A 17,821-nucleotide genomic window follows, 5' to 3' on the forward strand; every position below is an offset into this window, starting at 1 on the left:
TAACATGCTAGCATTAGCATGCTAACTTTTTTTTTGTTGCTAATTTGTTGCTAAGTCATATAACTTGGTACTTGACATATGCTGTTAACATGTTAACGTTACCATGCTAACTTTTGGGGCAATTTTGCCACCGTCATATAACTTGGTATGTGACATATGCTAACTGTTAGCATGCTAAAGCGTTCTAGGATTCTAATATTAGCATCCTGACTCTTTTAGCCAATTTTTCCAACTTACGCCTCAAAGTCATAATAGTATAACTGGGTATGTTAGCATGTTAACGTTATCCTGCATGCTAACTTTTTAGCCAATTTTGCCCAGTGCACCTCAGAGTCATATAACTTGGTATATAACATGCGCTAACTGTTAATATGCTAACGTTAGCGTGCTAACTTTTCAAGCTGACTTTTCCGCCGTACACCTCAGAGTCATATAGCTTGGTACATGACAAATACTATGATTAGCATGCTAAGTGTGCAAAGATTAGGACGTATGCTTACTTTTGTTCGCCAATTTTTCCCCGTTCACCTCAGTGGCATTTAACTTGGAACTGCTAAAGCACGCTACGATGCTAATATGAACATGCTAACTGTTTTAACCAATTTTTCTGCCTTACGCCTCAGAGTCATAGTCAAATAACTGGGTATGTTAGCATGTTAACGTTAACCTGCATGCTAACTTTTTAGCCAATTTTGCCAAATACACCTTGAAATCATATAACTTGCTAACTGTTAATATGCTAACATTAGCGTGCTAACTTTTTAAACCAAGTTTTCAGCCGTACACCTCAGTCATATAGTTTGGTTCATGACAGATACTAATAGTTAGCACGTTAACAATTGGTATCTGCAATTTCAACACATTACATTCAAAAAGCTGGTGAGTAATAAGTACAATACTTACAGTGTTAACACTTTTTGGGACGTAACAAGAAATAAAACCCACCATACACTATACACTACTGCTATCTAACGTCTTGGACTTGCAACTGTAATTGCATCTTAGCGTCATACTTGCAAATGAGACTCAGAAATGTGATAATAAAACAAGAAATAACTACTGGACAGCAGCTCATTTTTAAATGTTGCAAAATCATTTGTTTGTATTTATTAACACACACAAAAGTACACATTCCGAAAGGTATCGGTTCCAATGTGGAGGACACCCCTCACTAGACGTGATAACGACAACAGCTGATTACCATGGCAACCAGTTCACCCGTGCTGAGGGAGCACCCATCAGGACCCGGGAGAGTTGGGAGCAGCAGAAGGTGCAAGAAAGAAGCGAGGATACGTCCGTCAGACGCACCTTCAGTGCCGCGGTAAATGTTAGCAAGAAGGAGATGACAGCGTGGCGTCGTGGCCTGCAGCCATCCAGCAGCACAGCAGATGGTGGCAAGTGGCGGGCGAGCGAGAGAGAGAGAGAGAGAGAGAGAGAGAGAGAGAGAGAGAGAGCGAGAGAGAGAGAGAGAAAGAGAGAGAGAGAGATGGGGAAAGTGGTCGAGTGTGAGAGTGGATGGATGACAGGAAGAGCGAGTGGAGTGTGTTAAGGACACCAGTGAAGGGTCCTCGCCTCCTCGTGGGGGGGCAGGAGAGGCCGGGGGAGAGTCGCTCAATTGAGCCCCCCCCACCCCCGGCTCTTGAACCGGACCTGACCCGCCAGTGAAGCGTCTGGCCCGTGGGCCACCTGAGACCCACTCTGACACACGATCCACTCCCACACACGGGGAGAGGAACGCAGAGAAAGTGGGAGCACTCGAACGCACCGTCGCAGTTTTGTGAGCGCTGCCCGGGCTTGTAAAAGGCCGAGTGCAAGCTCGCCGTGTCAGCGTTTATCTTCTCCACGCCATGACTTCTAGCAACGTGCGATCTGCACCCACAAGGAATACAAGTTCTTCTCCAACACGAAAGATAACTTCTTCTCCAACAAGGAAGACAACCTCTTCTCCACCAAGGAAGACAACTTCTTCTCCAGCAAGGAAGATAACCTCTTCTCCGACAAGGAAAACAACTTCTTCTCCGACAAGGAACACAACCTCTTCGCAAACAAGGAAGACAATCTATTCGCCAACAAGGAAGACAACCTTTTAGCCAACAAGAAAGACAACCTCTTCGCCAACAAGGAAGACAACCTCTTCGCCAACAAGGAAGACAACATCTTGTTCAACAAAGAAGACATCTTCTCCATCAAGAAAGACAACCTCTTCTCCAACAAGGAAGACAACTTATTCTCCAGCTAGGAAGACAACCTCTTCTCCGACAAGGAAAACAACTTCTTCTCCGACAAGGAACACAACCTCTTCGCAAACAAGGAAGACAATCTATTCGCCAACAAGGAAGACAACCTTTTAGCCAACAAGAAAGACAACCTCTTCGCCAACAAGGAAGACAACCTCTTCGCCAACAAGGAAGACAACATCTTGTTCAACAAAGAAGACATCTTCTCCATCAAGAAAGACAACCTCTTCTCCAACAAGGAAGACAACTTATTCTCCAGCTAGGAAGACAACCTCTTCTCCGACAAGGAAAACAACTTCTTCTCCGACAAGGAACACAACCTCTTCGCCAACAAGGAAGACAACCCCTTAGCCAACAAGAAAGACAACCTCTTAGCCAACAAGAAAGACAACCTCTTCGCCAACAAGGAAGACAACCTCTTCTCCAATAAGGAAGACAACCTCTTCTCCAATAAGGAAGACAACCTCTTCTCCAACAAGAAAGACAACCTCTTAGACAACAATTAAGACCACTTCTTCTCCAACAAGAAAGACAACTTCTTCTCCAACAAGAAAGACAACTTCTTCTCCAACAAGAAAGATAACATTCTCCAACAAAGAAGACAACTTCTTATCCAACTAGGAAGACCACTTATTCTTCAACAAGGAAGACAACCTCTCCTCCAACAAGAAAGACAACCTCTTTGCCAACAAGGAAGACAACATCTTCTCCATCAAGGAAGACAACCTCTTCTCCAACAAGGAAGACAACCTCTTCTCCATCAAGGAAGACAACCTCTTCTTCAACAAGAAAGACAACCTCTTAGCCAACAATTAAGACAACTTCTTCTCCAACAAAAAAGACAACTTCTTCTCCAACAAGGAAGACAACTTCTTCTCCAACAAGAAAGATAACATTCTCCAACAGAGAAGACAACTTCTTATCCAACTAGGAAGACCACTTATTCTTCAACAAGGAAGACAACTTCTCCTCCAACAAGAAAGACAACCTCTTTGCCAACAAGGAAGACAACATCTTCTCCATCAAGGAAGACAACCTCTTCTCCAACAAGGAAGACAACCTCTTCTCCATCAAGGAAGACAACCTCTTCTTCAATAAGGAAGACAACCTCTTCTCCAACAAGAAAGACAACCTCTTAGCCAACAATTAAGACCACTTCTTCTCCAACAAGAAAGACAACTTCTTCTCCAACAAGAAAGATAACATTCTCCAACAAAGAAGACAACTTCTTATCCAACTAGGAAGACAACTTCTTCTCCAACAAGTAAGACCACTTCTTCTCCAACAAGAAAGATAACATTCTCCAACAAAGAAGACAACTTCTTATCCAACTAGGAAGACCACTTATTCTTCAACAAGGAAGACAACTTCTCCTCCAACAAGAAAGACAACCTCTTTGCCAACAAGGAAGACAACCTCTTCGCCAACAAGGAAGACAACTTCTTCTCCAACAAAGAAGACAACCTCTTCGGCAACAAGGAAGACAACATCTTCTCCATCAAGGAAGACAACCTCTTCTCCAACAAGGAAGACAACCTCTTCTCCATCAAGGAAGACAACCTCTTCTTCAACAAGAAAGACAACCTCTTCTCCAACAAGAAAGACAACCTCTTAGCCAACAATTAAGACCACTTCTTCTCCAACAAAAAAGACAACTTCTTCTCCAACAAGAAAGACAACTTCTTCTCCAACAAGAAAGACAACTTCTTCTCCAACAAGAAAGACAACTTCTTCTCCAACAAGTAAGACCACTTCTTCTCCAACAAGAAAGATAACATTCTCCAACAAAGAAGACAACTTCTTATCCAACTAGGAAGACCACTTATTCTTCAACAAGGAAGACAACTTCTCCTCCAACAAGAAAGACAACCTCTTTGCCAACAAGGAAGACAACCTCTTCGCCAACAAGGAAGACAACTTCTTCTCCAACAAAGAAGACAACCTCTTCGGCAACAAGGAAGACAACCTCTTTGCCAGCAAGGAAGACAACTTCTTCTCCAACAAGGAAGACAACTTATTTTCCAACAAGAAAGACAACTTCTTCTCCAACAAGGAAGACAACCTCTTCTCCAACAAGAAAGACAACCTCTTCTCCAACAAGAAAGACAACCTCTTCGCCAACAAGGAAGACAACCTCTTGGCCAACAAGGAAGACAACTTCTTCTCCAACAAGGAAGACAACTTATTTTCCAACAAGAAAGACAACTTCTTCTCCAACAAGGAAGACAACCTCTTCTCCAACAAGAAAGACAACCTCTTCTCCAACAAGAAAGACAACCTCTTCGCCAACAAGGAAGACAACTTCTTCTCCAACAAAGAAGACAACCTCTTCTCCAACAAGAAAGACAACTTTTTCTCCAACAAGAAAGACATCTTCTCCAACAAGAAAGACATCCTCTTCGCCAACAAGGAAGACAACCTCTTTGCCAACAAGGAAGACAACTTCTTCTCCAACAAGGAACACAACTTCTTCTCCGACAAGGAACACAACTTATTTTCCAACAAGGAAGACAACTTCTTCTCCAACAAGGAACACAACTTCTTCTCCGACAAAGAACACAACTTATTTTCCAACAAGGGAGACAACTTCTTCTCCAACAAGGAGGACAACTTCTTCTCCGACAAGGAACACAACTTATTTTCCAAAAAGGAAGACAACTTCTTCTCCGACAAGGAACACAACTTCTTCTCCGACAAGGGAGACAACCTCTTCTCCAACAAAAAAGACATCTTGTCCTACAAGGAGGACAACCTCCTGGCAACTGAGCTGACACTTTTTTACAGAGCACAACTGTAAACTGAAAGTGGTACAGCTGCTATTTTTACAGTAGAATTGCGGTAACTGAGCTAAATTGTTTAACGTAAAATATACAGTTGTTCTTACAGTGTATTACTGTAAATGGAAAAACAGTACGATTTACAGTAAAATTATGGCAACTGAGTTGCTAATTTTTTTTTTTTTACCGCAAACTTGAGTCGTCTTTATGGGGCATTACTGTAAATGTTATTTTTACGGTAAGATTTAGACAGGTTTTTTTAAACCATAAAATCTACACTCGTTTTTACAGTATATAACTGTAAATGGAAAAACTGTACCCACCTTTATTTTTACAGTAAAATTCTGGTGACTGAGTTGCCAGTTTTCTATTGTAAAATAAAGTGGGTTTTTTTTTACAGTTTACTACTTTTATTGGAAAAACAGTACTACTGTTATTTTTACAGCAGTATTCCGGCGATGAGCTAACAGTTTTACCGTAAAATCTACACTCCTTTTTTTATTTTATTTTTTTTACAATGTATTAATGTCAATGGAAAAACAGTACTAGCCTTTTTTGCAGTAAAATTCCAGTGACTGAGTTGCCAGTTTTTTACCGTAAAAGATATTGTCAATTTTTACAGTGTATTGCATTTTTCCCGCAGAATTCTGACATATGAGCTGTTTTTTTACAGTGCATTACTGTGAATAGAAAAACTGTAAAACTGTTATTTCAATAGAATTCTGCCAAATGAGCTGCCAGTTTATTACTATAAAATCTATGGTGTTTTTTACAGTGCATTACTGTAAAAGGAAAAACAGTACAAGTGTTATTTTTTGCAGTAGAATTCTGGCAGCCGTAAAATCTTATTGCCGCGGTTTTTAAAGAGTATGACTGTAACTGGTTCAACGGTACCACCGGTATTTTGACGGCAGAATTCCGGTGACTGTATTACTGTAAATGGAAAAACAGTACCACATTTTTTTGCAGTAAAATTCCAGTGACTGAGTTGGCAGTTTTTTCTTGTAAAATATAGTAATTTTTACAGTGTATTGCATTTTTCCGATAGAATTCTAGCTGTTTTTTTTATTATTTATTGTGAAATCGAGTTTATTTTTACAGTGCATTACTGTGAATAGAAAAACTGTAAAACTGTTATTTCAATAGAATTGTGCCAAATGAGCTGCCAGTTTATTACTGTAAATTATATGGTGGTTTTTACAGTGCATTACTGTAAATACAAAAACTGAAAAACTGTTATTATTTCATTATAATTCTGGCAAATGAGCTGCCAGTTTATTACTGTAAAATGTATGGTGGTTTTTACAATGCATTACTGTAAATCTAAAAACAATACGAGTGTTATTTTTGCAGTAGAATTGGGTCAGCCGTAAAATATATTTTTAAAGAGTATGACTGTAACTGGTCCAACGGTACCACTGGTATTTTGACGGTCTAATTCTGTGTATCCGGGATGTCACCAGCGAATATGTATCATCCTGAGAGCCAGCGTTCACTGTAGTGGACGTTATGTTTCTGCATAACAGTGCTACCGTTTTTTCCAAAATGTGGAACTCTAAAAGAATACGATAAAACCCTTTATTGCCGTTATTTGGTATTAACGGGTTGTCGACATAAACGGCGTGGCATGTAATACATGGAGGTTCTCTTTTTATGACTACATTAGGACTGAATTGCATGTTAAAAGAAAATAAAAGTGTGTTCATTTTTGATCATTCTTTTAATTTAAAAATGGATCTTAAAGTTAAAACGACTAAAATAAGTGAATATGTTTTACGTCTGTCATTGGTGGACGACATGTCTCGGGTCAGACTTTAATGTTTTCACGTTGAGTGTGTTTTTTTTTTTTAACGAATCAATTAGCGCCGTGAAGCGAAAGTCCACTTTCCTCGTGCACATAAAATTCGGCGATGAGGCCGTCTTTCACAGGAACAAGAAGACGTTAATGTCGCGGCGTCACTTAGCGGATCAATTAGCGCTGCAATATGCAAGTCCACTTTTCTCGTGCACATAAAAAACACAGCGAAAGGGGACAAACTGTCACCGGGAGTTCGGCGCCTTTCACAGGAACAAGAAGACGTTGATGTTGTCGCGCTATTATTTAACAAATTAATGAAGTCCACATGTCAGCACAAAGAACAGTGTCCAACAAACAGTTGAAATCGACTTGTTGTGCACATAAAAGAACAGCAAAGGGGACAATTTATGACCTGCACCAGGAAGCAAAACAGACATCAAACTTTAACCTTGTGGGATTTAACCATGACTTGACCAATCAATCGGCACTGAGTGGTTAAAGTCCTCTGTCTTGTTCGCATAAAACACTGCAAAATCCTCACTTGGTAGCAATAAAGTCGTCTTCCACAGCAACAAGAAGACAGACGGCAGACATCGGCTCTGCAATATCTGTGCGTTACTTAACGAATCAATTAGCTCTGCTAAGTTAAAGTCCGCTTTTTTGTGCGAATACAAACAGAGGATGTGACAAATTATCATCGGAAAGCGATTAAGTCGCTTTCCGCATGAACACGAAGACAGTGGACCTAAATGTTGTAATGCCAACGTATTACTTAACGAATCAATTAGCGCTTTAAAGTTAAAGTCTACCTTTCTGCACACTTAACCCTTGTGTAATGTTCATATTGTTGTTACACACACACACACACACATACACACACACACACACACACACACACACACACACACACACAGCAGGCCTAGACAGGAGGAGGACAGAGTGTAGGTACTAGAGATGCGCGGATAGGCAATTATTTCATCCGCAACCGCATCACAAAAGTCGTCAACCATCCGCATCCACCCGAACTAACATTTAATCAAAGCCGCACCCGCCCGTTGTTATATATCTAATATAGACGATGCAAGGCATTAGTGAGGTTATAAAGCTTTTGCCTGTTAAAGAAAGGAGACTGATCCAATGGAGCAGAGACATTCAATGCGTGCCACGCTGTCACACCAGTGCGCAATCATCTGGGAGCCGCGCCGAGCGCACCTCCAAGCGCACTCGCACCACTCAAACTGCTGGAGGCAGCTGCGTTCTATCTTGTTTTAACATCCTGTGGCACTCTTCTGGGATCACGGCGGACGAAACCGCTCGTGCTCAGGGTGTTTGTGGAGATTCGGGGTTTTGCACAAATGTGATGCACCATGTTAGATGTCCCGGTTTTGTGACTGTCGTAGACATAAACAGCGTCGCAGCTCTTGCAAATCACGTAGCCAGCATTACTATCATCCTGATTTACAACCTCATAAAAACGAGTCCACGCTGAACTTTTCTGGCCTTTTTTTCCCCCTGGTCTTTAGTATTCCCTTTTTTAGTTTGTCGCGTACCACGTTTGCTGCCGGCGTTGCCATCTCTTTTTTTCTTCTTCTGTTGTGGCATATGCTGCAGGTGCCTGCTCGTTTTTCGTATGTGGGTAACAACATTTAACTATGTATATATATTTCCGAATTGGTTTAACTGCCACCCGCCTGAATCTATTTAAAATCTAATTTTTTTTCATTTCAACCGCCCGACCCGACCCGCGGATAAAATCTTTTTTTTTTTTTATTTCAACCGCTCGACCCGCGGATAATCCGCGGACTCCGCGGTTGTGTCCGCAAACCGCGCATCTCTAGTAGGTACACAGAACATCAGAGGGTCAAATGTGCGACAAAATGAGAGCAGACAGTGTTGACAAACAATGTTGCAACCTTGTGTGGGAACCGCAGGTGCAGAAACACAAAAGAAGAATCCCTGTGGGATGCAGAAACTGGCAGAGAAATTTTCCGTGCAACGTTCATATTGTTGTTACTCGGCCAGCGTTTGTGGGTCTGGTGGACCCGTTGCATTTTGTGGCTTTTAATGCCTCACAATCAAACACTTTTATGTTAAAATACTGAACAGATGTTTACCTTATCCCAATAAACATCTGTTCAGTATTTTAACATAAAAGTGTTTGATTTGAGACAAGAGCTATAGCAGGGGTGCTCACACTTTTTCTGCAGGAGAGCTACTTTTCAATTGATCAAGTCGTGGGGATCTACCTCATTCATATATATAATTTATATTTACTTATTTATGAAATATATGTTTTTGTTAATAAGTTAAAGGTGTTTAATGATAATGCAAGCATGTTTAACACATATAGTTAATATTGTTAATAAATTAAAGGTGTTTAATGATAATGCAATCATGTTTAACACATAGTTAATATTGTTAATAAATTAAAGGTGTTTAATGATAATACAAGTATGTTTAATACATATAGTTAATATTGTTAACAAGTTAAAGGTGTTTAAAGATAATACAAGCATGTTTAACACATATAGTTAATATTATTAACAAGTTAAAGGTGTTTAATGATAATACAGGCATGTTTAACACATATAGATTCCTTTCTTTCATGAAGACAAGAATATAAGTTGGTGTATTACCTGATTCTGATTACTTGCATTGATTGGAATCAGACAGTTGTGCTAAAAACGTCCGCATTTTCGAATGGAGGAGAAAAAAGTCCTCCTTTCTGTCCAATACCACATGAAAGTGGTTGGTTTTTGGCATCTTATTTGTCCAGCTTCCGTACTCCTTTGTATACACTTTACAAGAAATACATTGTCGGCAAACTCCGTAGCTTGCTAGCTTGTGCACGCCAGCTTTCTGAGACTCTTATTTTGTTAGCGCAACTGTGCAGTCGGTCTTTGGAGTTTTGACGACAGGTACGGCGCCAGAGTCTGTTGAAATAAAGTGTTTCTCGCCTTCCAGTCGGTCATTTTAATGAGCTGGCAGCAGCCAGCGTCATCTCAGAAGACCATCGGGTGCCGTGAAAGTCAATCAAGTGACAAAAGTGACGTCATAGTGAAGATTTATGATCACTCATTTTTAGGACTATTTTTTTAATGCCTGGCTGGCGATCGACTGACACACCCTCCATGATCGACCGGTAGCTCACGATCGACGTAATGAGCACCCCTGAGCTATAGTGATGCATGCTTGGTTATGGTTTAAAGTCATATCCAACAATTGCGACAACGACTTTTTGAGTTTCATTTTTGAATGATTTCTGCTGGTGGTGTTCCTCCGCATTTTTCCAATGGAAAAAAATGTGCCTTAGCTCAAAAAAGGTTGAAAAACACTGCTCTAAACAATACTTCCAAAATCAATAATCACTGTAAAGTTCAAGTATTAACGACAAAATTTCACTAGAAAGCAATTAAGTTGTCTTTCACAGAACAGGAAGACATTTGCATTGTAACGTTTATGCATTACTTAAAGGGGAACGTTATCACAATTTCAGAATGGTTAAAACCATTAAAAATCAGTTCCCAGTGGCTTATTTTATTTTTCAAAGTTTTTTTCAAAATTTTACCCATCACGCAATATCCCTAAAAAAAAGCTTCAAAGTGCCTGATTTTAACCATCGTTATATACACCCGTCCATTTTCCTGTGACGTCACATAGTGATGCCGATACAAACAAACATGGCGGATAGACGTACTTGCCAACCCTCCCGAATTTTCCGGGAGACTCCCGAAATTCAGCGCCTCTCCCGAAAACCTCCCGGGACAAATATTCTCCCGACAATCTCCCGATTTTCAGCTGGAGCTGGAGGCCACGCCCCCTCCAGCTTTATGCGGACCTGAGTGAGGACAGCCTTTTTTTTTATGAAGGGAGGACCACAGGGTGACAAGAACTAAGTCATCCAGACTAGAGATAAATTGTATTATGTTTATCTTACCTAAAAATAAATATATATATATATATATTTTTTTTTTTTTAAACTAAATACATTTTTACTATATTTTGCTAAAAACATCAAAATTAATTGTATTTTTATTTGTATTTTTTCTGACTCCTTATTACATCCAACCATAGAATTATACATTAAAATAGACATATTGGAAATAATTAATAATTACATGATCTTAATAATTCATTTAAAATGACCATATTTAATTATTAAAATAATTGCTTGTTTATCAACAACTTTAGCATTTTATTCATCACATTTTCAAGCTCTCAGAAGCCAAGTTATGTTATATTCCTTAAGATTTATTTATGCAAGTTTGAAGTATCAATTATCTAAACACAGTTTTGAATGCATATTTTCAGGATGTAGATATATATATATATATATATATATATATATATATATATGTGTGTGTGACAGTTTGACCCCACACTGTCACTGTTTGACCTTTGGACTTCCTCCCAAACCGTGCACATTTGTTAGGAAGCTCAACATGGACACACAAACATTCAATTTTGTTAGCCAGTGAAAAGCATGTGCTCAACAAACAAATTGTTACCTGTCACTCACCATGGCTCTGAACAGATGACTAAAAGAGTCAGGGTGGGGTTGAGGGCTTTATATAGGTGACCACACCTGCATTCACTAATTAGGCCAAATTTGGGTCGAACCATGATCTTCAAATGCTGGGTGTTACAGAAGGACACTGGACATTTAAAAGTTGTGTTGTCTAATCCTGAATCTACTATGTACAAAAATGACTGCTCTACACATGCAAAAGTACTATGTGAATACTTTTAGACATGTGATGGTTATTTATGGTGTAATGTACAAAATGACTGTTTTCTTCATTCCCCCTTTCAAATTGGTCCCAGCTAGTGGGCGGGGCTAAGGGCTATTTAAGTTGGAAAAATGCCGTTTTTCTGACTGCTGTCGGTCACTGCAAGAGAAGGATCTCTGTTCTGAGCAAGAGTTTCGGTCTCCATGCATCAAACATCTACTGAGATTGTGGGTGCTTTGTTTTTTCTGTCGTTGTTCACCTTTTGACACTTTTTGGGATTTCAATAAATGTTTGTAAACTGTTACCAACTGCGTGCCTTGCCATCCTTGATTTGAAAGTCTGGTTTGCAAAGGTTACATTACCTTCACCTGAGCCGGGGTGTGACAATATATATTTATATATATATATATATATATATATATATATATATATATATATATATATATATAAGAATGTAAGTGTGTATGTGTGCAAGTGTGTATGTGTGTAAGTGGGCAAGTGTGCAAGTGTATAAGTATGTAAGTGTACAAGTGTGCATGTGTGTAAGTGTGTAAGTGTGCAAGTGTACAAGTGTGCAAGTGGGTAAGTATGCAAGTGTGCACGTGTGTGAGTGTGCAAGTGTGTATGTGTGCATGTGGTCAAATGTGCAAGTGTGCGATTGTGGAAGTGTGCAAGTGTGTAAGTGTGCAAGTGTGCATGTGTGTAAGTGTGCAAGTGTGTATGTGTGCATGTGGGCAAGTGTGCAAGTGGGCAAGTGTGTGATTGTGTAAGTGTGTAAGTGTGCAAGTGTGTAAGTGTACAAGTGTGCCCATGTGTAAGTGTGCAAGTGTGTATGTGTGCAAGTATGCAAGTATGCAAGTGTGTAAGTATGTAAGTGTACAAGTGTGCAAGTGGGCAAGTGTGCAAGTATAAGTGTGCAAGTGTGTATTTTTTGCAAGTGTGCAAGTGTACAAGTGTGCAAGTGTGTATGTGTGCACGTGTGTAAGTGTGCAAGTGTGTAAGTATGTAAGTGTGCAAGTGTGCAAGTGGGCAAGTGTGTATGTGTGGAAGTGGACACGTGTGCAAGTATATGTGTGCAAGTGTGCAAGTGTGTATTTTTTGCAAGTGTGCAAGTGTGTATATGTGCAAGTATGCAAGTGTGTAAGTGTGTAAGTATGTAAGTGTGCAAGTGTGTAAGTATGTAAGTGTGCAAGTGTGCAAGTGGGCAAGTGTGTATGTGTGCAAGTGGACAAGTGTGCAAGTATATGTGTGCAAGTGTGCAAGTGTGTATTTTTTGCAAGTGTGCAAGTGTGCAAGTGTGTAAGTGTGCAAGTGTGTATGTGTGCAAGTGTGTAAGTGTATATATGTATATATATATATATATATATATATATATATATATATATATATATATATGTATATGTATGTATATATATATATATGTTTGAAATACTTGACTTGGTGAATTCTAGCTGTCAATATACTCCTCCCCTCTTAACCATGCCCGCGCCCTCAACCACGCCCCCGTCCCACCCCCCCCACCTCCCGAAATCGGAGGTCTCAAGGTTGGCAAGTATGCGGATAGAACAGCAAGTTTATAGCGACATTAGCTCGGATTCAGACTCGGATTTCAGCGGCTTAAGCGATTCAACAGATTACGCATGTATTGAAACGGATGGTTGTAGTGTGGAGGCAGGTAGCGAAAACGAAATTGAAGAAGAAACTGAAGCTATTGAGCCATATCGGTTTGAACCGTATGCAAGCAACACCGACGAAAACGACACGACAGCCAGCGACACGGGAGAAAGCGAGGACGAATTTGGCGATCGCCTTCTAACCAACGATTGGTATGTGTTTGTTTGGCATTAAAGGAAACTAACAACTATGAACTAGGTTTACAGCATATGAAATACATTTGGCAACAACATGCACTTTGAGAGTGCAGCCAGCCCAGTTTTCATCAATTAATATATTCTGTAGACATACCCTCATCCGCTGTCTCACCCATTTAGAGTTCGGAAATCGGTTAAAAAAATATATGGTCTTTTTTCTGCAACATCAAGGTATATATTGACGCTTACATAGGTCTGGTGATAATGTTCCCCTTTAACGGATCAATTAGCACTGTTAGGTTAAAGTCCACTTCTTTTGTTTACATCAAATCACAGGGAAGCGACAAATCCTCACAGGGTAGCAATAAAGTCGTCTTTTACGGGACCAACAAGTTAAATATCTGACATTAATTATGAAATCAATTAGCACTGTAAGGTTAAATTCCACTTCTTCAGTTCGCGTAAAAACACAGTAAGGACGACAAATTCTTAATAGGTAGCAATTAAGAAGAAGACAGATGTAAAATATCTTTGTTACTTACATAATAAATTAGCACTGTCAAGTTCAATTATCTTTTTATACAAATAAAGACAAATTTCCCTAGAAAGCAATTAAGTTGTCTTTCACAGAACAGGAAAATATGTGCATTACTTAACAAATCAATTGGCACTGTTAAGTTAAAGTCCACTTATTTTGTTTACATAAATCCCAGCGTAGGGTAGCAATAAAGTTGTCTTTCACGGGAACAAGAAGAGAGACAGCAGAAGTAAAATTTCTAAACAATACTTAGGATATCAACTAGCACTGCTCGGTTAAAATCCACTTCTTTTGTTTACGTAAAATCACAGCTAAGCAACAAATCCTCACAACGTAGCAATTAATTTAAGACAGACAGCAGATGTTAATAATAATAATAATAATAGATTTTATTCGTAAAAAAACGCTTTATATTGAGTAAACGATCTCAAAGTGCTACAGTGTGTTAAAAAAAAAAAAAGATAATAAAGAAATAAATAAAAATAAAAACTATAACAGCCATATAGCTATAACTAGTATGCATATATCTAAAAAAAATTTTTTTTATTTTTTTAAAAAAAGCAGGGCTTTTAAGCCTTTTTTTTTTTTAAAAACATCCACAGTCTGTGGTGCCCTCAGGTGGTCAGGGAGAGCGTTCCACAGACTATACCTAGGCGTTACTTATTCAATCAGTTAGCCCTGTAAAGTTAAAATATGTGTTTGCATTAATAGACAAATCTTCACCAATGTAGTCGTCTTTGACAGAAACAGGAAGACAGACAGCAGACTTTGACACTAACATGAATGAATGACTTAACGAATCAATAAGCACTACTAAGTTGAAGTCCACTTTTTGTATTGACATACAACCACAGGTCAAGCAACAAATCCTCAAAGTGCTACAGTGTGTTCAAAAAAATAAAAAGATAATAAAGAAATAAATAAAAATAAAAACTAGAACAGCCATATAGCTATAACTAGTATGCATATATCTAAAAAAAAAAAGTTTTTTTTAAAAAGAAGGGCTTTTAAGCCTTTTTTAAAAACATCGACAGTCTGTGGTGCCCTCAGGTGGTCAGGGAGAGCGTTCCACAGACTATACCTAGACGTTACTAGTCGTCTTTGACAGAAACAGGAAGACAGACAGCAGACTTTGACACTAACATGAATGAATTACTTAGCAAATCAATAAGCACTACAAAGTTGAAGTCCACTTTTTGTATTGACATACAACCACAGGTCAAGCAACAAATCCCCACAAGGTAGCAATGAAGTCATCTTTCACAGGAACAGGAAGACAGCTTAACGGATCAATTAGCACTGCAGTGTTAAAGTCCACTCGTTTGCATTCATAACGACACATCTTTACCATAAGGTAATAGAGTCGTTTTTCACAAGAACACGAAGACACAGTAGATGTTAAATATCTAAGCATGACCTATAAAAATCAATTTGCACTGTTGAGTTGAAGTAAATCATTTTGTACACAAAGACACATCTTAACCAAGAAGCCATGAAGTTGTCTTTTAAAGAAACAAGAAGATAGCCAGTGTGGAGGGGGGCGTGGCCTGCGGGCCTGCCGCGGAACGGGGTGTGCAAGGACCGGCCTCGAAGACAGTGACAGGTGAGTAGATGGCCCAGGCGGGCCTTGTTATCTAATCACCTGTCGTCCTTTATTAGCAGCAGCCGGAGCGAGACACGGGGGTTGGAGTTGGGAGCTGGACAGAGAGCGAGAGACACACGCCTAAAAGGGACCGCTGAAAAGCAATCCAAATCTACTCTTTTGCACACATTAAAACAAAACCAGGAATCAATGGAGTCGTCTTTTACACAGCAGGCGTTAAATATCTGTGTTACTTACAAAATCAACCATCACTGTGAAGTTAAAGTAAATATTTTGTGTGCAAAAAGACAAATCTTTACCAGGAATCAATGAAGTTGTCTTTAAAAGGAACAAGACGACAGACATTAAATATATTTTGCATTACTTAACAAATCAATTAGACTGTACAGTTCAAGTATTTTTTTTTGCACAAAGACAATGAAGTCCTTCACAGGAACAAAAAGACACAGCAGACTTTTAAAACATCTAAGCATTAGCTACAAAATCCACTAGCACTGTAAAGTGAAAGTATTTGTTGCAGAAATATTCAGCAGTAAAGAACGGAGTCGTCCTCCACAGGAACAAAAAGACGGACAACAAGTCACTTTCACTCCAGCAAAGTGGAAAAACGTGACCCCTCCCCCCCAAAAAAGTCAAAGAAAATAGAATTCCGGTGGATGAGCGGCGATGTAACAAGTCGCCCCCGTGGCCCCCCCTCCTAAAAACACCCCCTCGGGCGGGAGAATATCCCGCTATTGTGGCGTTAACCCGCGAGACCTGGCGGGGAATGTAAACCTTTCACATCGCATTTGTAAGCCGTGCTGCTCATGACACAGCAGCGCTCCACTTGCACTCCTCGCTCACACTTGTCTTCTTACATGCACTGGAACCCTGCGTGTGTAAGTGTGCAAGTGTGCAAGTGTGCAAGTGTGTATGCGTGCAAGTGTGCAATCGTGTAAGTGTGCAATTGTGTAAGTGTGCATGTGTGCAAGTGTGCAAGAATGCAAGTGTGTATGTGTGCAAGTGTGTAAGTGGTCAAGTGTGCAAGTGTGTAAGTATGTAAGTGTGCAAGTGTGCATGTGTGCAAGTGTGTAAGTGTGTAAGTGTGCAAGTGTGTATTTGTGCATGTGGGCAAGTGAGCAAGTGTGCGATTGTGTAAGTGTGCAAGTGTGCATGTAGGTAAGTGTGCAAGTGTGTAAGTGTACAAGTGTGTAAGTGTGTGTGTGCAAGTGTGCAACAAGTGTGCAAGTATGTGTGTGCAAGTGTGTATGTGTGCAAGTGTGCAAGTGTGTATTTTTTGCAAGTGTGCAAGTGTACAAGTGTGTAAGTATGTAAGTGTGCAAGTGTGCAAGTGTGTAAGTATGTACGTGTGTAAGTGTGTGTGTGCAAGTGTGCAACAAGTGTGCAAGTATGTGTGTGCAAGTGTGTATGTGTGCAAGTGTGCAAGTGTGTATTTTTTGCAAGTGTGCAAGTGTGTATTTTTTGCAAGTGTGCAAGTGTACAAGTGTGCAAGTGTGTATGTGTGCAAGTGTGCAAGTGTGCAAGTGTGTATGTGTGCAAGTGTGTAAGTGTGTAAGTGTGCAAGTAGGCAAGTGTGCAAGTGTACAAGTGGGCAAGTGTGCAAGTGTGCATGTGTGTAAGTGTGTAAGTGTACAAGTGTGCACATGTGTAAGTGTGCAAGTGTGCATGTGTGCAAGTGTGTAAGTGTGTAAGTGTGTAAGTATGTAAGAGTGCAAGTGTGCAAATGTGTAAGTGTGTAAGTTTGTATTTAAGTGTGCAAGTGCGCAAGTGTGTAAGTGTGCAAGTTTGTATTTTTTGCAAGTGTGCAAGTATACAAGTTTGTAAGTGTGCAAGTGTGTAAGTGTGTATTTAAGTGTACAAGTGTGCAAGTGTGTAAGTGTGTAAGTGTGCAAGTGTGCAAGTGTGTATGTGTGCAAGTGTGTAAATGTGTAAGTGTGTAAGTGTGCAAGTGTGTATGTGTGCAAGTGTGTATGTGTGCAAGTGTACAAGTGTGTAAGTGTGCAAATGTGTAAGTGTGCAAGTGTACAAGTGTACAAGTGTGCAAGTGTGTAAGTGTGCAAGTGTGCAAGTGTGCCAGTGTGCAAGTATGTAAGTGTACAAGTGTGTAAGTGTGCAGGTGTGCAAGTGTGCAAGTGTGTAAGTATGTAAGTGTGCAAGTGTGTAAATGTGTAAGTGTGTAAGTGTGCAAGTGTGTGTTTAAGTGTGCAAGTGTGTAAGTGTAAGTGTGTAAGTGTGCAAGTGTGTATGTGTGCAAGTGTGCAAGTGTGTATGTGTGCAAGTGTACAAGTGTGTAAGTGTGCAAGTGTGTAAGTGTGTAAGTGTGCAAG

The 17,821-nt window shown here is 39.8% G+C and overlaps 1 protein-coding gene across 4 annotated transcripts in view; it reads right to left on the minus strand.

Moving 5' to 3' along the window:
• znf536 (zinc finger protein 536) overlaps nucleotides 1-17,821 on the minus strand; it is a 653,496-nt gene that overhangs the window by 627,094 nt on the left and 8,581 nt on the right. Inside the window, exon 1 of one of the 4 annotated variants that reach the window (XM_061963705.2) lies at nucleotides 11,332-11,344. The exons of 2 other annotated variants lie outside the window; for them this stretch is intronic. The gene's annotated coding sequence lies outside the window, so the exon portion shown is untranslated. Of the gene's footprint in view, nucleotides 1-10,509; nucleotides 10,714-11,331; nucleotides 11,345-17,821 lie in introns of those variants that run through there. One more of the 4 variants, XM_061963704.2, reaches the window with a different exon arrangement.

This window comes from Nerophis lumbriciformis, linkage group LG06 (assembly GCF_033978685.3).
Source record: "Nerophis lumbriciformis linkage group LG06, RoL_Nlum_v2.1, whole genome shotgun sequence".
In the NCBI taxonomy this organism is placed as follows: Eukaryota; Metazoa; Chordata; class Actinopteri; order Syngnathiformes; family Syngnathidae; genus Nerophis; species Nerophis lumbriciformis.